The 26,692-nt window shown below is 45.8% G+C and overlaps 1 protein-coding gene across 3 annotated transcripts in view; it reads right to left on the bottom strand.

The window, feature by feature from the left end:
• Far2 (fatty acyl-CoA reductase 2) overlaps positions 1-26,692 on the bottom strand; it is a 98,461-nt gene that overhangs the window by 48,478 nt on the left and 23,291 nt on the right. Inside the window, exon 1 of one of the 3 annotated variants that reach the window (XM_051173377.1) lies at positions 24,564-24,584. The exons of the other annotated variants lie outside the window; for them this stretch is intronic. The gene's annotated coding sequence lies outside the window, so the exon portion shown is untranslated. Of the gene's footprint in view, positions 1-24,563; positions 24,585-26,692 lie in introns of those variants that run through there. 3 annotated transcript variants of the gene reach the window in all.

Genomic DNA, 26,692 nt, shown 5'->3' with positions numbered 1-26,692 from the left:
AAGCTCCACACCCATGTCAAGTCACGGGTTACATCAGCGGTCAGAGCAAAGCTCTTGATAAGAACTCCATTCCCATTGCTGGGAACAGAACCCTTCTTTGCGCACAAGGACACTTAGCCCAGCTTGCTAAACTTGTGTGGGAGGACGCCAGCCTCAGCATCTTCTGCATTTGGTGCAGAAGACGTCCTTCACCCAGCAGAAAAGCTCTGGTGTCAGCCTCGGCTGAGTTTAGAATTAGGCCTGTGTGAGACTCAGGGATTACCATGATCTCTGAGAGCCTTACTGTTATACTTTCTCACCTTTGTACGCGTGTGCATGCTTGTATGCCTGTGCGAGTGTTCGAGCATGAGTGCGTGCGTGTGTGCACGTGTGTGCGCGCACGTGTGTGCGCGCACATGTGTGTGCGCACATGTGTGCGCTTGTGTGTGCGCTTGTGTGTATGTGCATGTGTGTGCGTGCGCACATGCATGTGTGCATGTGTGTGTGTGTGTGTGTGTGTGTGTGTGTGTGTGTGTGTGTGGTGTGTGGTTGCTTGTGACCCTGCATCCATGCATTCAAGTGTGGAAACCAGAGGTGGAATTTGTCTATCTTCCTAGATTTCTCTCCATCTTTTTGAGACAGGGTCTCTCCCCCTGAAACTAGAGCTCACCAACAGGCTGGGGTAGCTTGCTAGAGTGCTCCTAGGATCCCCGTGTCTCCCCAGGGCTGGACCAGCTTTTTATATGCGTATTGGGGATCTGAACTCAGCTCTTTGTGCTTTCCCCTGGGCCAACTTCAAAGCCCCTCACCCAAATACTCTTTTGTTCTGCTTTATATTCTTAAGCACCAAGAGAAAAGAGCTGTTTCTGAGTTTGACATGAATGCTTCTGTTTTTGACTTTTCAACCTCTGAAAGGGAAAGCTTTCTGTGAATTGTAAAAAAAAAATAGTAAAGCCTTTAGAAAAAAAAAAAAAAAACAAAGGAAGCCATTACTGTCCACTGCATTGTATTTGAGAATGCAGGTGTAGCCCATGGTTAGTCGGTGAAGAAACCAACTCAACCATGGTCCCTAAAGGGGTAAATTGCCCTGGATTTTAATTGTTGCTTTTCATTTTCTTTCTAGTCTGTTCAGAGTTGCAGCATCATTGTAAATCACCACTGGGAAAGCATTGCCACATTAGTGGTGGGAGTGAGCTAATCTATATTCTTGTTCGGATCCTGAGGTGTAGTGGGACCCAAGGTTGTTCTCACAGAGCTATTGGAGCTGTCCTGTTTTATAATATTTTCAACTGTCGTGTCTAAACAACAGTAGTTTCCACCTGTGGAAAAGTATGGAGGAAACATATACGTCCTACAGCAGACACTTCTGACAATGGAGGTCCATTCCTTCAGAGTTTAGATGAGAGTGTAATGGGCTAATTTAATTTAAAATCGGGATGTCTTGATAATCAGTGTTTTAAAGATATTCCGTCTCCTCGTGATTTCCGTTGTTTCCAAGGAGAATTCACACATTACCCCCTGCAGTGGCTTCCCTGAAAATAATCTTCTCACTCTTAAGCCTCCCTTAAAGATTTCTCCATTGATGTTTATTTTCTGGCCATGTTCTAGGTCCTTTTCTTCTCCCTGGTTGGCTTTGCCTAAGATGTTTTAGCAGATAAACTGACACTTTTAAAAAGTCAGTTTTGCCACTCACATTCCTGGTGGCGTCTGTTCAAATGTTCCATCCTTCCTATCCTCTTTGTTCCCACCGCAAGACTTCAGCTCAGAGCATCCCTGCCTTTGTTCCTTGAGCCTCATTCAGTTTGATGTTTTATTTATTCCTTTCTCTCCTCTTGTCTCCACCTGGATAATTTCCGTTGGCCTTGCTTACCCCTCGCTTTACACACCTCTTTCTTCTCTGATTGCACACTCCCAAGCCCACCTTCGTTTTGGAGATTTGCTACAGAGCTCATTCTCCTTTATTCTTCCTAACTCTTTCTCTGTTTGGTTACTGCACTTTAAATCCTTTTTTTGTTTTTGTTTTTTTTTTTTTTTTGCTCCTTTCCCCTCAATTTCTTTAACATTTTCATCGCTTATTTCAAAGAGCTTGCCTGTGGATTTCACCATTTGAGTCTTTATGAGCTATTTCTATTGACTCATTAAAAATACTAACTCTGAACACTGGTGCACTGGTGGGGTGGCTCGGAAGGAAAGGTGCCTGCTGCCAAGCCCTGTTGACCTGGCTCAACCCCCAGGGTTCATGTAGCGGAAGCAGAGTATCAACTCCCGCAAGTTGCCTTCTAACCTGCACACGTGCACTGTGGTATGAATGCCTCCCCACACATTCCCCCTCCCACACCCCAATCAAACAAGCAAATAAATGTAACTTAAAAACAAAACTATTGAAATGCCAAAAAGCAAACAGACTCCCCAAATCCTACTAGACCCTGAATGCCATGGAGAGAGTACAAGGCTTGCCTAGCACTGTGTGTGTGTGTTTGTGTGTATGTGTGTGTGTATGTGTGTGTGTGTGTGTGTACACTGCATTTAAAAGAACCCTAAAGACGGTACTAGAGTAGATACATTTCAGAGGTGGCAGTGCACTCTGTTAGACAGCTTCACATCAACCCAGTTAGGACTCAGGTTTGTTACTCTCATATTTTTGAGACAAGCTTTCATTCTGTAAGCCAGGCTGGCCTTGGAAAAAGCTGTGCAGCTCAGGCTAATGCTGACCTCACTACAATTCTCTTGTGCCAGCCTGTGCAGTCCTGGGGTTTCACGTCTGGGCCCCCATACCTGGTTGTTGATGGAGAGCTGAGCTGCACAAAACAGGATGCTTGAGTGAGTTTAACTGTTGCCTGCTCTGAGCATCTTCTGTGGTAAATCTACCTGCCTAGTATGTGTCATGAACTCCTGTCTCCAGTGTGACTCTGGGCTTTAGAGACCCCGAGTCAATGGGCACCCTCCTACACCTGTGTAGCCACACCTGCTGCACACCTGCCACAGCTGCAGCACACCTGCCACACCTGCAGCATACCTGCCACACCTGCAGCACACCTACAGCATACCTGCCACACCTGCAGCACACCTGCAGCACACCTGTCACAGCTGCAGCACACCTGCCACGCCTGTCACACCTGAAGCACACCTGCAGCACACCTGTCACACCTGCAGCACACCTGCAGCACACCTGTCACAGCTGCAGCACACCTGCCACACCTGCAGCACATCTGCCACACCTGCAGCACACCTGCAGCATACCTGCCACACCTGCAGCACAGCTGCCACACCTGCAGCACACCTACAGCATACCTGCCACACCTGCAGCACACCTGCAGCACACCTGCAGCACACCTGTCACAGCTGTAGCACACCTGCCACAGCTGCAGCACACCTGTCACAGCTGCAGCACACCTGCCACACCTGCAGCACACCTGCCACACCTGCAGCACACCTGTAGCACACCTGTCACAGCTGTAGTACACCTGTCACACCTGCCACACCTGCAGCACACCTGTCACACCTGCAGCACACCTGTAGCACACCTGCCACAGCTGCAGCACACCTGCAGCACACCTGCCACAGCTGCAGCACACCTGCCACGGCTGCAGCACACCTGTCACAGCTGCAGCACACCTGCCACAGCTGCAGCACACCTGTAGCACACCTGTCACAGCTGTAGTACACCTGTCACACCTGCCACACCTGCAGCACACCTGCTGCCTCCTCTGTGTCCCCACGGTTGCTGCTTCCCAGTGAGCTCATTTCTCATTTCTGGAGTTTTCACTCTAGATTTTTTTTTCTCATCAATGGTTATAGAAATGTTTTTAAGTGTACGCTACCCATCCCCACCCCCTCATTTAGCCAGAATGTTCCAGTCCCTTCCATGTTGACACATGGAAGATAGGGGTCAACCTTGCTAGCTGCTGTCCTCCGTCCTTCCTGCAAGCTGCTGGAACTATATCAACAGTAATTCACATTGCACAGAAGTTAGCGCTGTGACTCTTTGATAGGGCTAGCTTTCCTGTGTGGTGTGAGTTTAAGTCATCTGGGATAGTGGTAGGCGAACAGCAGCCTTCCATGCTGCGTGTTTTAAGAACCGAGATGCCAGGGAGTAGCTTGGAAGGCAGTGCAGTGTGCGATGGCAGGATGTGAAACTTCTGGTAAGCACACGTTATCAGTTTCCTGTCCTGTCTTTTCCTATTGGCTTCAGGTGGGTGTGAAGCAAGTACAGGGGTAGGGTTAGCAGGGGTTTAAAACCATCTTGTCATGGACGCGTGCTCTCATGGACATTTGTTCATCAGAAGAGCAATACTTTCAAGCTGACACCACCTCGAGGTATCTCCTAACTCTCAGACACTGGGGGCGTCATCACGGTCCTCTCTGGCGGTTTTGGTGACTAGTTAAAGACTGGAACAATAATTTTTCTTATGCAGAAGGACAAAGAACCCAGTTGGGGAAGCCCTTGAGCATACAGTACAGATCGTCTGGGGGGATGCTGAGGGGTGAGTACTGAGTACAGATCCTCTAGGGAGTGACCACTGAAACACTGAGCACTCAGAGGGGGATGAACAGGGCCAGGAGCAGCCATCACATGCTGACCTTGGAAATCATACCCAAAGGAATACAAGGAAAATACCTTTTAAACTCCTTTTAAAAATAACTGATATAGCTGGGAGGTGGTGGTGGTGCACACCTTCAATCCCAGAACTTGAGAGGCAGAGGCAGGTGGATTTCTGTGAGTTCAAGGCCAGCCTGGTCTACAGAGCTACACCGAGAAACCCTGTCTTGGAGAACAAAGCAGGAAATTGATAATATAGCCTAAGCCTGTGCTGTGTAATAACTCGTCCTCTACATGTTTATACTTACTCTGTCTGTAAACCACAGGCACAGCGTGACTGTTTCAGGCCTTGGTGAGCACAGAACCCAAATGGGGCTTTTAGGTTTGGATGTTAAAAACTTAAATGATGATTCCCTAGAAGCAATTTTATGAAGTCACTGCTGATGGTCTCAAAGTGAAAGTGCACATCACCAAGTTACGCCTGTCAGCATCTAAATAAATAACTCTTTCCAGAAGAACTGAGGTATTGTTTCTTTGGCAGGTGTGTTTCTTAATTGATTGGTTTTCAATAAACAGGATTGCCCTTGGTCTTTACCTAAGCAGTACAGTAAGAACCATCATCTTAAAAAAATAATTTTAACAGTGCTTTATGTATTCACTTCTTTTATATTCAAAGATCTCCAAATTTCTCATTGTAATTGAAGACCTATGTGAGCAAGCTCTTGTCCCAGTCTTCCTTCTTAATGACAGCCTGGGTCCTCTGGAACATGCCAAGCTTATCTTGACCTCAGGAACTCTGTACTAACCCTCCTCTGAATGGAACATCCTTGCACCAGACTTTAGTAAGTTTATTCTTTATACATTCAAACCTTGGCTCAAACATTCAGATTTTCGAGGAAGATGTTCTCTGGCCAATACCAACTTAAGTGCCTGCCACACTCTGTTAACTTCTATAGTATCACTCACGTCTATATTCTCATTGGCTTATTTGCCCAGCCAACTTCTCATCCCAAAACTGTAACGGTTAAGACAACAGGACATCAGCCACTTTGTTGCAACCACTGTTTACTCAGCAATTTGGACACTTCTTGGAATACAGTAGACATCCAAAAATGGACTAACGACTTCCCTTTCTCCACATATAGTATGTAATAGATTCTAGTTAATCCTGGTGAAGATACCTAAAATCTGGCTGGAGAAAATGTTGCATCAACATTTGATCAAGAACCAGTATTCTCAAATACTACAATTAACACTGTGAAACAAGCCAAAAGACCATTTTTTGTCATTACTATTGGATTTATGAATATGATGTGATATCTTGAAGTATGGGCTGAAATATTGAGACAGGAATCTATGGTCTTGATGGTGAGCTGTGCTCAAATGTGGTTGAAGACGTTCAAACATGATAGTTTTGTGAAAACAATAAAAAAGAACATTTGATCCAAGGGGTTAAAAGAGTAATTAAGGAGTGGAATGTTGTATTATATGCATTTTCAATCCAATTCCCTTTGGTGTTTCCTTACAGACTGTCGGTTCTAGAAGACTTCTTCCGTGGCCACCCTGGGCCATGGAAGGAACTTGGTAAAGTCAGATGAATGGCTTATCTCAAGACCTTCAACATATGAAGGTTACAGATAGTTTAGTGTGACAGAGAACAGGCTGTGTAGAAGACATTGAAGGGGATGGTGTGAGGAAATCAATCGCTCATGGACAGAATAGTTTATCGTGGCCATCTGTGGCAGGGAATGTGTACACCTGTGTTCATATCTGCTCTGACTTGTGTTCCTGTTAATGTTCAACAACCTTTGCAATTTCTAAAATTGGATGTTTTCCATGTTGGTTTTACTCACAGAAATGCTGCTCCAACAATAACGGTCGTGAGATATTTCTGCTTTCTTATAGCTGTGGTGATTCAGGGGCTGAGGACCATAGCCTTTGTTAGACTGTAAGTGGACGTCAAATGCTTCCGAATAGGGGATTTATGGGTCAGATATGTTTTGAGGTGAACTTGATAGAATGTACATGACACATAGAGACACACAAGGAAGAAGGAGCAATTAGTACATCATTGCCATTGTTAGGCAAGAAAGAATGAAAAACCGGCTGTCATTGTGTGGGATGAACAAAGGATGAATAAAAATGTCAGCACAAAGCAAAAGTGACGGTTATTCATTATACACATTGCATGCCAGCTATTCAGCTATCTTACACGTGGCTGTTATAGTAGGTCTCTGACGTTAAAAAACATGCTGGAGGCATTAAGCTATTGAAAGAAGGATGGGACTCAAACCCAAGTCTGACTTTTGCAGAGCCAATTATCTTCTTTACCATGAGGCAATACCAACCGACAGTGATTGGAAAGCAGCCTTGGCGATAAACGTTGGCAATGCCGTGTTGTGAGGAAAGGCTCTGCAGTGTTGGTAAGAGATACACGTGGAGAAGTGTAAAAGAGGCAGAATCTCAGACTGGGGATCTGGGGTGAATTAGGGCTTGGTGCAGATTTGGGATCACCCGGGTATGAGTGGTCTGTCAATGACAGTATGTAAGGCCAACAGACATAAATGTGCGTAGAAGGTGATATTCTAAGAGACCCTGTGTATAGACCATTGCATATGTCATTATCAAGCCTAGAGAGTAATAGACAATGGCTGAGGCCACTGGCATGTGAAGCCATGAAGGAGAGATTGCAAGTAAGGTTTCAGGGAGCAGGTGGGGCGGCAAGAACACACGGGAAATAGATCACCAAATTAGAAATTGTCTTTTACTTTTAAGGCATCAGTAGACGCCATGGATTTTAGGCATTTCAAGGTCAGAACACAGGCTGCCATTCACAGCGGCTTCATGAAAATGTATGCATTCTCAATAACCAGAGGAAAATATTTCTGGACATCCATGCTTTGTGATGTCCTTTTTCTACAGGTTCCTCATTAAGGCAAAGAAAGATTATGCCAATCACAGATTGGTAAAATGTGTTTTCACTCAGACCAAGTGAAAACAACTCTGCATTTTTTTTTTCTGTGAGATCCAGGGGCATCTTCCCCACAAACAGAGAGTAGGTTTGGAAAAGAGTACAGTCAAAATGCTACATGTTTACCCCACTCCTGGTACCTTTCTTGTAAGTGTTCGAATCTTAGCGTTCCCTCCACTCGGGCTTACACTCAGGTGTAATAGAATTCTATTTTCCTTAAAGGTTTATGTTTGCTCATCACGGCCTTTGTTACAATAAGGGGAAAGACTGTAAGAAAATGCATAACAGGGAACTAAAGCCATTAGTCTGGTCGTGAGGTGAAATGTTACAAGTCTATTAAAAACAGATGTACTGTAATTAACGGTATTTTAAACTGTTTAAGTTGTAAGTGGAAAAATACGCGCAGCCTGTATTCTGGTTAAAACAAGAGTACATTTGTGGAAATAATAGAGATGTCTATTTAAAAAAGTTGGATTTCCTTCAAAATAACATATGGTCACAAGTACCACGTTAAGAAGTTTTAGGACATGGAGCCTCATCTCACGCCTCAGTATATAACACAGCCATTCAAGCCATGTGCCGTAGTAAATGGCTACCAAATGTCTCTGCATAGATTTTTTTTTTTTTAAAGTTTCTATGGCTTTGAGTGATTTATGGCTTATGTCATGTCCCAATAAAAACTTTTAATTTTGTTTAAGGAGATTTTTTTAAAACATAATCACATTAGCATCTTTCAGAAAAGTTTAGTGTGTATTCTAACAAAACCCAGAGGGTGCTGTAATGGGGTCCATTATCACTCCGTGGGCCGAGCAGGGAATCGTTCATTGGTGTGGTTTGGTTGCATGCCACTAAAGCAGGCAGTTCTGTGCCATCTGCTTTGATGCTTTGTCTTGGAATTCGTAGTAGACATTTAAACAGAAAATTGAAGCTTTGTGATTCGTTTCATAAAGAAAAGGCTAACACAAAACATTTCCATATTAAAATAGCTATGGTTAAATTAATTTGATAGTAAATCAAGTTACAAGAGAATCTAACAAATCCAGAATATATCTTTTTGAAAACAAGGTATTTGCAAAAAAATTTCAAACACTGTATTTTATTGGTAGACAGGGCATTTCCATTTACTATTGAGACAGCTTAACTCTAGTTCATAGAGCACTTTAATAACACATACCATCAGCACCTAACCTCCCATGAGTCCCGGGAAGGAAGGCATCGTCTCCTCATTCTAAATATAGGACATCCAGCCCAAGACACCAGCTATGTTATTTTAGGAGATTGAATTATTCATTGGGGAAATAGAAATAGAATGTGACTTGCACTTTCCTCCTTTACATGAAGTTACAGTTTCTGGTTGTGATGGATTTCTAGCCAGAAGATGGGTTTTTACAAGATATTATATTATTACTATAGCCAGTAACAAAAGAATTAAAACCCTTTTCGTATAACATCAAAATCCAGAGGATGACATTTGCAAATATTCAACACAAATTCAGAGTCTATTAATCTTTCCCTCTCTTCCTCCCTTCCTTTCTCTATTAGATACACACTCTTATCACATGCTCACATTCATATACATGCAGAATTTACTGATCACATATGTACTTAGGCACACATATACACACAAGCATATACACATATACATACAGAAATATACAACACACACAAATATATACATGCATGTATATATACACAAATGCAGAGTCTAAGAATCATACACATTTATATGCATAATATGTACTGAAAACACACACATGCATACTGGGGAACACACATACTGGGGAGTATACTGATCACACACATACACTGCAGACTACACTGATCACACACATGTGTACATGCACAATCTGTGTGTCGGTTCCTTGATTAGCAGGAGGAAACTTGGTCTCTTGGCTAAACTTGAAAGAGAGAAAGTACATTAAGGAAGGCTCTACCTTTTAAACAAACAAACAAACAAATGGTTAGGGCAGCAGTGGAACACACCTTTGATCCCTCTGAGAGTTCGCGGTCAGCCTGGTCTACAGAGTGAGTTCCAGGACAACTAGGGCTACACAGAGAGACCCTGTCTCATCCCCCTCCCCAAACCCCCAGAAACAAAAAAAACAACCAACCACATGAACACTCAAGAGGGAGGCCTGGGTCAGTGGCAGCGCGTACAGATGCGTTCAACCTCACGGTGGGTGAGTCTAATGCTCCATCACAGACAGGACCCTTCCCACATGGGGTAGAGCCAATCATGTTTGACCTGATCTCAGTTACACAAAGTACGTTAGTGGGAGTCCTGAAGGACAGGGCACACTGGTGAAGCCAACAGCAGCCCTGAAGGCAACACGTGCTGCAGTCATGATTCTAATGGTACACATTCATTAAACCCATCTCAGACGTACCTTTTCAATATTACATCATGCGTGTGTGTGTGTGTGCGAGTGCATGCATGTGTGTGTGTGTATGCATGTGCATGAATGTGCGTGTGTGCACGCAGTGCATGTGTGCATGTGTGTGCATGTGTGCATATGCATGTGTGCATGTGCATGTGTGCTTGTGTGTGTGAGCATGTGCATGTGAGTGCATGTGCATGCATGTGCGTGTGCATGTGTGCGCATGTGTGTGTGTGTGTGTGTGTGTATTGCATGCCATAGTACGCATGTGTAGGTCAGAGGAAATCTTTCAGGGGAGCCATTTCTCTCCTCCCACCATGTGGGGATTGAACTAAGTCGCCAGCCTTGACAGCAAGGTGTCTTCCCCGCTGAACCGTCCAGGTCCAGCTGGCCCCATGCACCTTTCATCTTAGAAGCGAGCATCCGTGGGCTCCTGCCTGAGTCTCTGCTGTGCAGCCCCTGTATGTCTAGCCTCACTCTTCCTTCCAGAGTGTTCTGTGTACTTCTCTCCACTGATCAGTCTCCGGCAGTGGATTGCTTCCCTGCAGTTCACACCGGAACATTCCCCTGTGATCCTGACGATTGTCTCCCCACTATTAAGAAATTAACCTCACTAGTGTGCCTGTCAGAGCCCATTTTTGAGACGCACACCCAGTGCACATGGTAATTTGCTTTCCTTCCTAAATCTGCCCTCAGCAGAGGGTCACGAGCAACCCTCTCTTTGGCCCTCACAGACTCCAAGGATTCAGAGTTTTGTATCCAGAACCAGTTAAGCCCAAACCACACCTTCCTTTTCTTTTTCTTTTTCTTTCTCTGCTCTAGGCCAACATTTTCCAGTAAACTTTCTGATACCCGGATAACAAGGGATTGTGCTTTTTTTACAAAACTCGCTGTCAGCCTTTTGGTAGGAACAAGCGGTCAGCATGGAAACCCAGCTCAGCGGCCATTTGCTGTGCCACAAAGAGCAATGACAACACCAGGAGGGAGTGTCTGTCCCCGCCCCTGATGCGCATCTTACAGCAATGGACATTGTCAGACCCATGCGGCCTTGGCCTAGTCTACGGCTGCATCCCCAGGCTGAGAGTGGAGAGCAGGAGCTGGGGTGTTTGTTCCCTGGAGTTCTGGGAGCGCCTGTGCACAGAGCGAGAAGCCTGGCAGGATCCCGGCTGCTGTGCTTACTCCCAGCTGAAGAATTGCAACTGTGCCCACAGGCTTGCGCAGTCAGGAAATTCTGAGCCGAGAGTTCAGTTGGGGCCGTTCACCTCTTGTGGCGCCATTAAAACACAACCTGACTTGATGTAGTTGTTTTACGTAAATCCCATCATAAAAGAAAGTAATAATGATGAAATATATTTGGTATATAATGGAAAATAAGTAGTAACTAAATAAAAAAACCAGGCAAATAAAAACAAATAGACAATAAAAACAAAATAATATAAACAATAGAAACAAATAAACAGCAAAGATCAGATTTATAGTCCAGGTGCTATATTCGATCTGGTGATCTGGGCAGGAATGGGAAATTGATATCCTTCAAGCTTTCGCAGAATCCCATCTACAGTCTTGTAAAATGCTGGCTGGCAGTTGAATAATTTCTTTCTAGAGAGGCAGCCCTCTCTGTCCTTTATCTGTCCTTTCTACGCTGTCCATACACTATTCAGCCCCATCCACCCACCCACCCACCCACCCACCCACCCACCCATCCATCCATCCACCCACCTACCCACCCACACATCCATCCCTACACACAGCTGCATCAACCATAGTATGCTCAGAATTTTAACCCTAGCCCGCCTTTCAAAAGAAAAGAGGCTAGAGAGAGTGTTGGGAGCACTCATAGATCTTGCAAGTTTGGTTCCTAGCACCCACATGGTAGCTCACAATCATTAGTAACTATTCTGGGGGGGGGTCTTAGGACCTCTTCTGACCTTTGGGGACACCAGGCACTTATGCGGTGTACATGCACGCAAAACACATACAAAATAAGCAAAAGTAAAGAAAGAAAAAGAAGCGATCCCTGGACACTTCCCTAGTGGCAGATTTCTTCTTAATCCTACAATGGCATCTCTTTTCTTGCTCCCCTTCTCTGTTCTTCCCTCAGCTTGATTTTCCTGCTCTCCTTCCCCCTCCCCTTCTCCCCTCCGCTTTCTCCCCCTCCCCTCCCCACTCACCCTGTGCTCCCAATTTGCTCAGGAGATCTTGCCCTTTTCCCCCTCTCTGGGGGACCATGGATGCCTTTCTTAGGGTCCTCCTAGCTTCTCTGGGGTGAGGGGCCTGGAAGGATGGGCGGGAGAAGGGACTGGGATTGGTACGTAAGATGAGATTGTTTGTAGTTTAAATAAAATTTTATTTTTTAAAAAGGGGAAAGAGACAGAGACGAGCCACCGTAGCAAGAGGCATAATGATGAAGTGTTACCATCACCAGGACCCCTTGTCCCTCTGAAAGGTACTCAGGGTGGTCACTGGTGGTGGCTTTTTGTGGCGCTCTCTCCTGACCTTTAGGGGAATGTCATAGGTCGTAGGGACTGGGTCCCATCACTGCGATACATATATATATATATATATATATATATATATATATATATATATATATATCTCGGAGAGTAAGGAACCAGTGAGGTCCTAGTAGGAGTCTACACTTATCATCTGTTCAACCAAGGTTCCAAATCAGGAGGCAGAGGTGGAAAGGAGGGAGTGGTGGGAGGCATTAAGTCTGGAATGTTCTGGCTGCGAGAGTAGGGTACCCTGGCAATACATGCCCATGTGTTCCCAAAACCCCCTGGCCAAGCCTGCCAGGCCTTGTGACTGTTAGATAAAACCAACATCCTCTACCTTCTCTTGTTCTCCTTGATGGCAGGGTTTTTTTTGTTTTTTAAATCGCAACCAACCAAGCTTGTTTCTAGAACTTCACAACCCTAAAGTGACCACACCCCGTCTGTGCCTTCCTCTGTGGCCTCATCTTAGCATTTTTAAAACCTCCCCCAGACGTCCCTCGTGTCCAGGGAAGGCTGGCCATCAGTGATTTATCCCAGCCCACTTGGCCCACAGCAAGCTCGAGCTACTCTGTTCACCTGCAGTTACGGCTCCTGTGGCAGCGCTCTGCAGTTACCAGCTTCCTTCTACTACCTCTCCCTCTCACTGCCTTTCTCTCGTGCCTACCACCAGACTGCCTGTTCTTTCCACCCTTTGAATGGCAGCGTGCTTGTTACCCCGTGCAAAGACAGAAGTCATCCGGGTGTGCTGGCGCATGCCTGTACTCCTCAGGAAGGCTGACATAAGAGAGTCAAGAATTCAAGGCCAACGTGAGCTACATATGCAGACACTGTCTCAAAAAGACTCAGCAAAGCTGGGGAGATGACTCAGTCAATAAACTACCTGCCAAGAAAGCACGGGGGGGGGGGGGCTGAGTCCAGATCCCCAGTACCAATGTAAAAAGCGGGAGCTTGATGGCCAACCAGGCTGGCGAATGGGTGAGCTCCAGGTTCAGGGAGAGACTCTGTGTCAGAAAATAAGACAGAGCCATTGGGAAGGATACCCAACGTTGATTTATGGCTTTCCCAATACATGTGTACATGCTGTGTGCATACGTGAACACACATACACACAAAAACAAAAGCATGGCAGATAGTTGGATCCCAAGGCACTTCCATTTAGCTCAGACCAGAAGCCCTGAAGTCAGGCCACCATTTTACCCAAGGCAGTCATGGGCGATCGTTGTGGGAAAGTCCTATGCTTCATGGGGCTTCATGCCTGCCAGGTTGAGTACAGGCCAATGGTTTGGAGTCATCCATAGTTTCCCAATCCACCTTGAAGAGCCAAGTATCTGTGTCAGGTAAACTTTGGTGCTACTTTTGGATACGGTGTCTTAATTGCTTCTGATGTCACATGTGATAGGAACATAGCAAAGATCTGAATGTTTCAGTTAGCAACCAAAACCAATGTGAGACAGGACCCAAAGCCCAAAGAGAGACCCAACGCTTTGTGTCTCTAGCCAAAACTGGAGTTCACACTTTAAAAACGAGCTTTTAGCCGGGAACGGTGGTCCATTCCCATGATCCCAACACTTGGGAGGTGAAACCAGAGGGATCAGGCACTTCAGGGAGGTCATCTTCAGCTCAATATTAATTTTGTATCGGGGTGGGTTACACAAAACCCTGCCTCAAAAAAAGTAGGTAAACAGAAAGGCAAACTCCTCATACTGGGTAGTCTCCAACCAGAAAGTTTAAAACTGTTTTCAGAGATAGGAACAATCTCTGGTCCTTTTAACATTACACACATGGGGTTTCCTTAACATTCAGCTATTTGACTCAGTTGTTGGGGATTTGGGACTGAGCCTCGATGAGACCCCCAGAACTTTTCAGCCCTTAAGGAAGTGTGGGGGGCTCCCAGTCTGGCTTTTCTTTCAATTTTAGTGGATCACGTGAAGCCCTTGCTCCTGACCCAGGGGCTTCATCTATTCTTGACCTAGACAGACCATGCTGACCACAACATCGAGAGCTAAAAATAGGGAATTGAGCTGAGCACCACACTTCATCTCTGTTTCTCTGACGTAGACGCCGTGAAGTCATACTTTGTGTGCCTTTGAATCAGTGGGTGAAAGGAGCCAACGTCTACGCAACACACTTACAACAGGAACTAGCCAGACATAGGCTGTGCTGAGAATAGAGGACATGCTTCATTCCTAGCCTACAGGCCTCCCCCTAACCACTGCAAGGATTTGGGTCTGGGAGGGGACCTCCAAGGAAATATTACCCACACACAGTACAATGACAAGATGCAAAGGCAGGGTACCCCAGAATTGCCAACACTCTTATGGAGTGCAGTCAGTGGGGACTTGGAAACGAAAGGTTGGATGAACCCATCCAACCTAGAACCTCAGGTTTCTCCTTGGAGCCACGTGACAACTGTGTGTAATTACCGAGGCAGCTAAGAAATCACCAGACAGTGTCTCTCTCAAGACAGACGTGGTAACAGCAATTGGGCTTGTCATAGTGAGATATCAACCCCACCCACACCTGTTGCACTGACCACACCCATTGAGGAGTGGGAACAGGTGTGAGCATGATCAAGGGGCACTAGGTCTGGGGCCCTGGACCCCAGCTCGCTCTCTTACTTTCTAACATCCTAGTCAGGGACAGAGAGCATCCACAGGCATCCTTGGGACAGGAACCTGCGGGCGGTCATCTGTTTCTGGTGTTTCTGGAGCCAATCGCTCCCCAGACTCTTATGTATCCCCGCAATAGCTCCTTAGGTGCAGAACTCCGCCTTCCCTCAGAGCCAAATCTCGTTTGGTTTTGTTCTGCTTGCTTTGAGGCAGTCACTTGGCACCCCGGGCTGGAGCTCCTTGTATAAGCCCAAGCTGGGGTCACACTGGTGTCAACTGGTGTCAAACGCAGGTTTCTCAAAGCGCTTCCCTGGGCTGGAAAGGTCATTTGCCGCTCTTTCAGAGGACTAAGGTTGGAGTCCCAGCACCTAAATGATGACTCACAATCATCTGTAACTTCAAGGGATTTGAGACCTCTTCCGGCCTCTGCCGGCAGTGCACACTCACACGGTGCACATACATACATGCAGGCAAACATTTTACACCAAAGATAGAAACTAGAAGCGTTCTCACATTTCATTCTGCACATCTCAGCAGCCGAGCATCACAGTTGCAGGCTCCTTCTTGGACGCCTTTTGTTCAGCAAGAGTCTTCATTTACCTCCAGCTGTGTTGATTCCTCCATAAAATGCTCATTGGTTCTCTTTGTGAGGTTTTTGTCAGGGGCCTCCTTAGAGTATCAGCCCTGAGAGAGTGGCAGCATGTCCTCACAGGGGCAGGGGTAGGGAGCCTGTGTCTACACAGAGCTCTGTCTGCCCGGGAGCCATTTCTTCAACAAGCTGTATTTCCTTCAGAGCTGTGTCCTAGGGGACCATGTCCTGTCCTCACAGGGCTGTAGTCTTCAGGGGACAGTGTTCTTCCTCATAGGGGTTGTGTCCTTGGAGTCCAAATGGGCATCATGCTCTCTGAGGTCAGCTTCACCCAAACTTCGGAAAAACCAGTGAAAAGTCAGCCCTCAGCATCTCTCTGGCAAATACTTGAGTCTATGGATTTTTGTCTTGGGTTTTTAATGTTTACTTTATGTGTATGAGGGTTTTTTTTGTTGTTCTTTTGTTTTGTTTTGCCAGCATGTGTGCATGTGCATGAATGCCTGGTGCCCACAGATCTCCTGGAATTACAGTTACTGAAGGTTGTGAGCCACATGTGGGTTGTGGGTACTGGGAACCAAATCCCCATCCTTCCTCCACAACAGCAACCAGTGCTCTTAACCCCCAGCTTCTCTCCAGCCCCTCATATCTGTGTTAGACATAGACCAGCTCCTCAGTTGCTGCTGTGCCTAGTGAGTGGGCTAGGCCTCTTGCCTAGGACCTTATTCTTTGGAAAGGAGGAAAGATACAAGGTTGCCAGGTATCCAGTAGCTGCTTTCTAAGCTCTCGGTTACTGATCACACAGGACCTCTCGCTGAGGGACCCGATGAAAGATGCCACTTTACCTCTGACATTGAACTCGGAATTGTCTGCAATTTTTGAGTTGCTGGTGGTTACCACACACCCTATGCAGGTGTGACCTCTGTTCCTATGCTGAGGCTCAGTTTTCCATGCACATGAAGTAATAGGGTGAGGATGAAATATCTCTGATGCCCTCAGAGGAGGATTACATAGGACTCACGGTGTGACTTAGAGACCCTTCTCGTTAATCAGGGTTCACACAGGCTGTTATTCCTAACTAGTCTTCCCACACGGACCGAAGACGTCACCCGCCAGCTCTCCTAGGTCAGCATTCTTTGGGAGGCGTGATATTATGAACTGAGAGCTACTTTGAATTTGAGGGGAGGAAGGGGTGGTTTCAAGTAATGAATGATTCCTGACTTGATGGGTTCTATAAAACTGCTAGTGGTGTAAGCACATATTCTCAGCTACTCAGAAGGCTGAGGCAGGTGGATTCCCGGCTCAACTCCACCCTGGGTTGCTCTTGTCTGAGGCCAATCTATGTAACTTGGTCGGTTCTGACTAAAAATTGGAAGGAGGGGTGAGTTGTGGCTCCATATTCTGAAAATATCCCCGACCGTCTAGGAGACTGGAGCTTTTGCTGGGTCTCACAGCCAGAGTTAATGGCATGCCTCAAAGTCACTTAAGGCAGCTATCCTATGGTGTGCTCAGACCTGTTTTTAAGGTGTTTAACCTGCTTTTAAGAGACCAGCAAGAATCAACTTCGCTTGCCTTGGGTTTCTCATGTGGTCAACGTCTACAGTCTAAGCTAACACATTGCCATATCTTAAGTTATTTGCTTTTCTATGCCCCAGACCAGGGTAATGCATGCATATTGTTTGGTGAGAACAAAAGCCATTTGTCAGGATCAGACACACACACACACACACACACACACACACACACACACACACGGACAGACAGGAGGAGTTATGCAAGAAGCACATGGAAGACACACAGGGAGAGTATGAGGTAGAGAATTCAAATCTGGACTCTCTCTTGGTTAAATGATTCCTAGGGGAAGTGCTTTAATTTCTTCCCATCATCTGACACTGATGCATTTCTTGGTAACTAGGAGTTAATTACTAATGCATATAATCCCCACATATGTGTGAGGCCTTGAGGCTAGTACCAAAATACAGAACAAAAGACAAGGGTGCAGCTTTGGAGCCTGCCTTGGAACAGAGATCCACCTGCCTCTGCCTCCTGAGTGGTGGGATTACAGGCGTGTGCCGCCACCACGGGCGATTTATGATAAAACCCAAGCAAAGCAAATTTCGTGTGACACTTTCTCAGGACACTGAGTGTCCAGCGTCAGAGTACCAGCCCCTCCAAAGTCAATCGCTGCTCCCAAGTGTACACAACCACTTCCACTGCCTTGCCTCCATGAATCCTAGGATCTCATGTGGAGTTTGACAAAGATAGCACAGACAACAATTATGGTGGCTTCCTACAATGGCAGTAAAGACGTTATCCAGGGCACTCAAAGTATTTGACCCCGAGAAGACACCACTTTCCTTTACCGTAAGACTGAGTATACGTTCCTATAGCACACCTACTGGTAAGTCATTCCGTCTTCTGCCTCCGTTACATGATCTGCTGCCCTGGTCTTCCTCCCAAGCCCTTGGCTTATACCTACCATGTTCCATAAGCAAGCCAGCTTCCAGTCCTAACCTACGACACCATCATCCACTCCGTCCCAAGGAATATGAGAATCCTTTTCACATCATTCCTTCCTCACTTGAGGTCAATCTGTGACCTGGATATTCTGCCCCCCCCCCCCACCTCCCGTTAACCTTACTCCCTCGAGATTTCCCGAACCCTCTCTTTGTCCACACGGTCTGTCCTGCTTTTGCACAGCTGCTGGCTGATGTTTCTAAAATTAAGGCATACCCACTCTAATCTCCTGCTCAAGTTTTCCCAGCTCACCGTGTGGGATGAGCTCTGAGTTCTCACAGTGCTATAAAGCACAACAACTCATGCCGGCTGGGGCATGCCTCGGTACATGCCCCGTACATAGCAGGCCTACACTCTCTCCTTCCATCGTGCGATTCCCAGGGACTGAACTCAGGTCCTCAGGCTTGGCAGCAAGTGCCTTTACCTGCTGAGCCATTTCGCTGGCCCTGGTACACATCACCTTTGCCTTCCTTACCAGGCCTAGCTTCACTGCAGAGACAAGGTCAACAGCCTTGCTGTAGACTAGAATCTGCCGGGACACATGGCAACAGTTTCCATATGTGCGTCTTCTCTTTAGACTTTCCATGCCCTGAGAATAAGGATACAATGTTACCCTTCTACCTTTGTGGTCTGCCTCCCACCTGGTACTATGAATAAATGCTTGACAAGTAGGTGGATGAGTGCACGGGTCAAAGAGAAAGGAAAGAGCGAACGTGAGCTTATCAAATGCCTCTGGATGATTAGGAGGGGCGGGACAAAGAGGAAGCGGCACAGGACATAAACGTGCCTTCAGATCTAACAGCTGCCCTGCCCTTTGTGGCCTGGCAGGTGGGATCGTAGAGTCCTCTGTCATTGTCCACAGAGGGGGAAATGCACTTAAAACTGGACTTCCAAAGCTTCTGTCCCCTGAAAAAGCTGTGCATGTTAGTGGCAGACGTTGAAGGGGCAGCATTGTGACATTTAAGAGATTAAGGGACAGTGGGCATATGCGTTATGGATGGAAGAAGTAAGGGCGGTTCTCTCTCAGATGGGACACATGAAGTTTTCAAAAAGGCATGCTGTTTAAAGCTTAACCATTGGGGGAACAAAATAAAACTTAACAATTGTTTCTGGAACCTTCCATTCAACATTTTCAGGTTGCAGTTAGCCACGGGTAATTGATACCACAGTGAAAGTGTGTTCATCATTCTACACGGGGAAATCAGGAAGTGAATCGGCTATTCTTACACGGTCTTGTTTTGTGCACAGATCTTTGCTTTGTCTCAAGTTCAAGCGTCCAGGACATGTCTTTGCTTGGGTGTCATGGCTGCCTCATTTCTTAAGTCAACACCCAGAGTTTGGGAGGAGGCCAGACCTCTGAATCATTAGGTTGGGGTTGTAACCAAACCATAAATCTGAATATTGCTTTCAAATAGTCTCAAACAGATATTTTAAAATACTAAATTTTGTTTTGGCTTGTTTCTGTTTTAATTTTTGAGACAGGTTCTCATGTAGCCCAGACTGGCCTGAAACTCACTACATAACTGAGGATGATCTTGAACTGTCTCTTGAGTGCTGGTATTCCAAATTTGTATATTTTATTTTTGTATAGTGTATGCATGTGTCTGTGTGTGCCTGTGTCTGTGTGTGTGCGTGTGTGGATGTGTGTATTTTTGTGTGCCTTTGTGTGTGCGTGTGTGTGCATGTGTGTGTGTACGTGTGTGCATGTGTGTATGTTTGTGTGGTGTGTGTGCGTGTGTGTGTGCACATGTGTGAAGTTCCACTCATGTATGTGTGTACAACCAGAAGTTGCCATCTTGGCTAGACTGAATGGTCAGAGACCTGAGGATCCTCCTGTCTTGGTTCCTGCAATGGTGGAGTCATAGGTGTGTGCCACCTTGCTCAGCTTTTACATGGGTGCTGAGGGTCTGCATTCAGGACTTCAGGCTTCTACAGGAAATGCTTCACCCCTGAAGCAATCTTACCAGCCCCTACAATAGCGTGTAAAAATTTACCAACACCACAATTTGCTTCACTTGAATTCTCTGATATAGTGCCAGACACTTAAAGAGTTGCTTAATGAACACTTAGGCAAGGTACCTAAACCTCCTAAATCTTAGTTTATCAACAGAATGGATTAGTGTCCATGTTGTAAAGTTGTTTTTGCTGTGCCCACACTGGATGATTCACTCAAATGCTGTTTACTTTGCATAGCTGATTCTTGGGAGCATGGTTAAGAGATGGACAACCACACATCTGTTATTTCAGTTTAAGAACTTAAGTTAAACTCAGCGCCCGTTAGAGAGAAATGGGAATCTGAATGGACAAGGTCAGTATCAGGAAATGGCTGTTGTAAGGAGAAAGTTTGGAGAAACCCCTCACTCCTTGGGACAAGCTTTGCTTGAGTAGGTTAGTACACAGTTCAGGTGGATAGAAAGCATTCCTTCCCATCAAGGACGCCCATCAATCCTTAATACACCCATGACTCCAGATAGAGCGAGAACCACTCACCTAAGCTAGAGGAGTCTACTTGCTCTACTTATAAGCAGATTTAGCTCTTCCAAGCGTTAGGAGAAGCTTTCTGCTATGGATTTTCATGGATTTTGGAAATGGAAATGTCTTCTTTTTTTTTTTATTAACAAAGTAAAATATAATAAGATAAAACAAAGCCATCGTGCCAGAGTTGGTCAAGAGAAGGCAACAGAAGGAAAACAGCTCATGTACACGCACAAAAACCAGAGACCCACTGGCTCAGAAGGGGAGCCATACTGTGAACACACAGGACCCGTGCAGGCCCGTGCGGGCTCTGCGCACGCTGCTCTAGTCTGACTTCATTCAGAGCGCCGTATCCTCCTGGAGTCCTCCACTCCCTCTGGCTCTCTCATTCTTCATACCCTCTTCCATGGGGGTCCCCGAGCTCTGAGGGGAGGGATTTTGCGGAGACACCCATTCAGAGCTGTGTGTTCCAAGGTCTCGCTCTCTGCATAACGTCTTGACCGTGGCTCTCTGTGTTTGTTCCCATATGCTGTAGGAGGAAGCTTCTCCGATGGTGGCTAAGTAAAGCACTGATCTGAGTATAGCAGGGGGTCATTTTATTGTTACCTTTTTTGCTTTGTTTTTTTGGACCAGTACTATGTGGTTTTACGATAGGTCTCTGGTTGTTGATCAGCCAAGTACTACTGGGTATGGGTTCTATCTCAGGGAGTGGGCCTTAAGTCAAATCACACATTGATTGGTTAGTCAAAAGAGCTTTGTGCCACTATTGTCCTAGCATATTTTGTGGGTAGGGCAGATTGGAGAGCAAAGGTTTTGTGGCTGGGCTGGTGGTGTTTACCTGTCTCTTTTGATAACCTGCAGGGTGGCTTCCCATCCAAAAGGCACCAGAACACAGGGGTAAAGACTCTATGTAGGCACCAGCTTGCCCTCTTCATGGTCAATGAGTTGTCTTCTACAGCGACTCCTTGCTGTTAGTTTTTGGAGAGCAACTCATTGTCTTGGCAACAGTTTTGATTGTTTGGTGATTTCCCATGGGACCCTTTTGGGAATATTTTTTTTCCAAGTGTCTTCCAAACCTTCCCTTTGTGTTCGATCCTCTATAGATCCATAGAAGAGTTGGCCACAGGCATTCTGGATTGATCTTGGTATTACCTTGTGGTGGTTTGAATAGGAATGGCCCTCATAAGCTCATAGGTTTGAGTGCTTGGTCAACAGGGAGTGGTGATATTGGAGCTGTGTCCTTGCTGGAGGAAGTGTGTCAATGGGGGTGGGCTCTGAGGCTTCAAGTCAAGCCAGGACAGGGTCACTCCCTTTTCCTGCTGCCTGCCAATCCAGACGTGGAACTCCCAGCCACCTGTCCAGCACCATGTCTGCCTGCATGCCACCACGCTTCCCACCAGGATGATATTAGACTAAACCTCTGAATTGTAAGCCAGCCCCAATTAAACATTTCCCATTAAAATAGTTTCCATAGTCATAGTTTCTCTTCACAACAATAAAAAAAAAAAAAAAAAAACCCTAGCTAAGACATACCTGTAACGAATACTGTTTTTCTGCCTTGCTGCCGCCCGGTCTTGTCCCGCCGCCACGCCGCCCCAAATAATGCACAGCGACTCTGTATTTGATACAATGCTGTTGGCCCTGTTACTTGTTTCTTCTCCGCTAGCTCTGCCTTAATTATTAACCCATTTCTGCTGATCTATGTATTTCTCTTACCGGGGAGCCGGCGGCATACTGCTTTCTTCAGACTCTCCATCTTGACTCTCCTTCCTACTTCCTATTTCCTCCTTGTCTCCTAGTCCCTCCTATCTTCCTTTCCTATTGGCCAACAGTGCTTTATTATTAACCAGTATGAAAAACATATACAGAATGACATCTCCCATCACATACCTCTATTTATCCATGCACCCATTGTATATATATATATATTCACTGTATACTTCCAAATGCATATTATTCCCCCTTAAAATATAGCTTGAGGCCAGCCTTGGTGTTGTATGATATGCAGGATGGACCTCAGTAGTAGTAAGGAATACTGACTACCATTAATTTAGTACAAACTAAAGTGGTTCTAGATGGTGAGCACTGTCCAGACAGGCTGGATGTAACTGCAGTGGATAAGATTGGATGCTTGGAGGAACCACCCACACAGGAGTGTTAATTCCCAGGAGAAAAAGTGAGGAGGATGGAGTCAGGAGATGCCCTGAAGTCTCTGCCGCCAAAAAAAAAAAAAAAAAAAAAAAAAAGGTGTAAAGGAAACAGGAGACTCAAGACTTTATATAGCTAGATTGATTAAAAAAGAGTCACAAAACCCAGGTTTTGTGGGCTGGAGAGATGACTCAGCAGTTAAAAGCCCTGGCTGTTCTTGCAAAGGACTAAGGTCCTGTTCCCAGCACCCACATGGTGGTTTCACAACTGTCTTTAACTCCAGTTCCAGAGGCCTCAACGCTCTCTTCTGGCTTCCTCAGACACATGGCATGCATGCAGTACACTTCCACAAACAGGCAAAACACACACACACACACACACATACACACACACACACACACACACGCACGCACACACACATGCATGCACACACGCACACACACATGTACACACGCACAGCCTCCCATGAGCGCTGTCTACTCTTTCTTTTCCTCCATGTACGTTAGCCAAATTATCTTTTCTTTACTCTACCTTTGTTGTTTGCTGACTGTTGTTTTAAGCCAGGTCCCTCCCTATTAGGTCCCTGCCCTATCAGGGCAGGTTGATAAGAAAGGCCACGTGCTGTCTTTCACCAGCTGTCCTTTCTGATAACGCACTCCAGCCCTTTCCACAAACCACCATGAAAACCCAGGAGCAACAGGAGCTCCTAGGCATTGCTGAGGCAGGGAGAAGGTGAATTCTTACAGAATCCGACATAGCCTCGATAGATCCATCCATGTGCTTACCCAAAGGGGTTGAAAATACATCCAAACTCAAGCCTGTGCATAAATATTCGTCATTGCCACAATGCAGCCGCAGTCATGAAGTCCTTCATTGGGGGGGGGGATACATAAACAGACTATGATGTATCTAGATTAAATAGAATTCTTCACTAAAAAGAAATGAGCTTCCAAGCCAGGAAAAGATTTGAAGGAAAGACACCGGAATAAGAAAAGAAAAAGAAAAAGAACACACAGAGACCAAACTCTGCATGTTCAGCTAATGACACTTCCTCGCAAAGCAAAACTCTGGGGGCAGGAAAAGATCAGTGTCTGGACTGGACCTGGGAGAGACCATGGAGATGCATGGAGGATTTTGGGCTAGTGAGATGACTCTATAGGTCACTAAAATGGGGGATACACACCATTAATATGTGTCCAAACTAATATGGGATGCAACACCAGTACAAACCCCACTGCAAGTGTGTGTGCACCTGTGTATGTGCGTGCATGCGTATGTGTACATGTATGTGCTGTGTTGTATGTACATGTGTGTATCTGTACACTTATGTATACACAGCTGGCTTTGGGTGTCTTTCTCAGTTACTCTCCACATTAATTTTTGAGGCAGCATATACCAATGGTGAACTTGGAGCTCACCATTTTATCGAGGTTGAATGTGCTCCGGGAGTCCACCTACCTCTGCTTCTGCACACTGGAATTACAGACATAAGCTACCGTGCCCAGCTTTCTCTGTGGGTGCTGGGACACCAGGTCAGGCCCTCTGCCTTGTATGGCAGCTACTTTATTGACTCCGCGTCTAGTCTCCCCAGCCTGGACGTGGGAACTTTCTGTACTTTTCCTCTCGATTTTGCAGTGAACCCGAAACTGCTCCCCAAAATAGTCTTAAAATCAATGTACTTTGAGGCCAGCTTTGTTGCCACACTATAAATGTTAAGGCCAGAACTTGCAGAGCTAGAAGTATGAGATTATAAACTACCTGTTTAAGCTTGTCTCAGAAGTCAAAACAAAGAATTTTAACCACAATTAAAAAAAAAATCTCTTTTTTTAAACATCCACAAATAATGTAAATGAAATAATGCTCACAGTCCCAAAGGCTCAGGAGTCCAAGGGCAAGGCGCCTGGCGAGGACTTGCTTTGAAGAGGTGCCTTCATCTGTGCTCTCAGAGCGAAAGGAAATCCCTTCAGTGCTCAGTGCGGAGCCCAAGGTGCATTTGTTTGTAAGTGAAAATGCAGCCGGTGTCCAGGAAGGAGCCAAAGTGTTTGTTTTGACCTTTTCTTGCTTTCCATTTCCTCTTTCATTTAAACGTTGATCTTCCGCAACACTAACGTTAACTGCCATAAAACTGTTGCTTAGTTAATGGCCTCACCCCTTAAATAAACATCCATTGTCAATGTCATTGGTTTGGTCACAAACGGGAAGTTTTGCAGATCTATTAAGAGCTATCTGACAGGCACTTAACAGGTTTAGTTGGAATCTGAATACAGGCAGATATTGTTTAGAGAGCCAGGGCTTTGGAGTTATCATAAATAGGTTGGATGGATGCTCTATCAGCTCCTAACTAGCTGGGAGAGTCTGGAAGAGACTACATGCATAAAAGGCATACATTGTCGCACTTGGTAACCAGCAAGTACTGAAAAGGTATGGATTTCTTTTCCTTTTCAAGTAATTCTCCTTGAGTCCTTTGGGCTTTAGGACATGAAAAATATTGTAGGGACTTCAGACTTCATTAGCTGGATTCTCTTCCTCCTCTCCTCTCCTCTCCTCCCCTCTCCCCTCCCCTCCTCTCCTCTCCTCTGCCCTCCCCACTCTTCCCCCCCCCCCGTGTGTGTGTGTGTGTGTGTGTGTGTGTGTGTGTGTGTGTGTGTGTGTGTATTCCTCAGAGTTGAATCTTGGGCCTCTCACATGTTAGACAAGCTATCACCAAGCCACCTTCCTAGAACCTCTGATTTTTGTACTCAGAACATTCAAGTTTGCATATTAAAAAAAAAAGGCAATTTGATTCACTCCATTTGTAAAGATATAACAAATCAGAATTCACCCATTATTGAGTCCATGATAGTTGTCTCTCCCATAGGGCATTCGCCTTTGCCACCTCCCTTCTCTTACCGTAGGAATCTGTCTGCCTAGAGGCCTTATGAAAGCCATAATGAAGCCACACAGTCAGCCAGCTTTCCAATAAGCTGCATGTCTAGCATAGTCTTAAACGGGAGCAGTCTCCTTAGGAACCAGGAATTCATCACCTCATTTGGTAAAGCAATGACAAGCCAGTTCTGGGAAGCACACACAGTTGCTGAGGGTAGTAAGGACTCCAAAACAGAATGAACCAAACTGACTTTCTCCTCCTTTAGTTCAAGTCAGTGTCCTCGAAAACGAAAAAAACCAAGCCCCTTGCAAACACCTTGGGACCCCAGTGTGTGGCTGCCTGTGGAAGCTGCATCATGGTAACAAGTGAGCATGTCAGGGTCACGTCTCAGCCAGAGTTCCCACAGCAGTGGAGACCAGGTCACCAGGGAAGGCACACCCAGCAGCTCTGAGCTACCCTGTTCTTAGCACTTACTGATGGTACAGTCACACACATGAGTAGCTCAAGAGTATCGTTTAACTTGAACCACCAGAAGCTTTTCACCATGACCTCAGCCTTTCATGGGGTCAACCTCAGCACAAATAACATTGCAGCTGTCCGTTTTAGCTTACAGAATCACAGATGCATCCTTATGTGTTCACGGAGTAGTGTTTGGCACCGGTCCTTCCTTGGCAGTTTGGAAAGCTGTCAGAATATTACAAGTTATAAATTCAAGGGTGTTTGTCACTCTACAAATGGACACGGTTAAGGGTCCACAGTCAGGAGTTAGGGCTGGTGGGATGGCTTAGTTGGTAAAGTGATTGTCGTATGGGACCTGAGTTCCATTGCTAGCACTCACATAAAAAGTCAGTTGTGGTGGCACACCCCTATACTCTCATCACTGGAGTAATAGGGGACAGGAGGATCCTTGGGTTAACTGGTCAACCAGCTTAGTGGGAGAGACCCAAGTCTCAAGGAGAGACTTTGTCTCAAGAAATAAAATAGATGTCTCTTAAGGGATAATATTCGTGGTTGACCTTTGCTTATGTGCACACATACACACACACATACGTGCATACTTGCACAAATATGTAATGCACACATACATGCACACACACAGACATACATTCACACACACAAGCACACATA

Source organism: Phodopus roborovskii, unplaced genomic scaffold, assembly GCF_943737965.1.
Source record: "Phodopus roborovskii unplaced genomic scaffold, PHOROB, whole genome shotgun sequence".
Classification (NCBI taxonomy): domain Eukaryota; kingdom Metazoa; phylum Chordata; class Mammalia; order Rodentia; family Cricetidae; genus Phodopus; species Phodopus roborovskii.
Note: the sequence above shows the minus strand (reverse complement) of the source record. Positions and strands in the feature narration are given on the sequence as shown.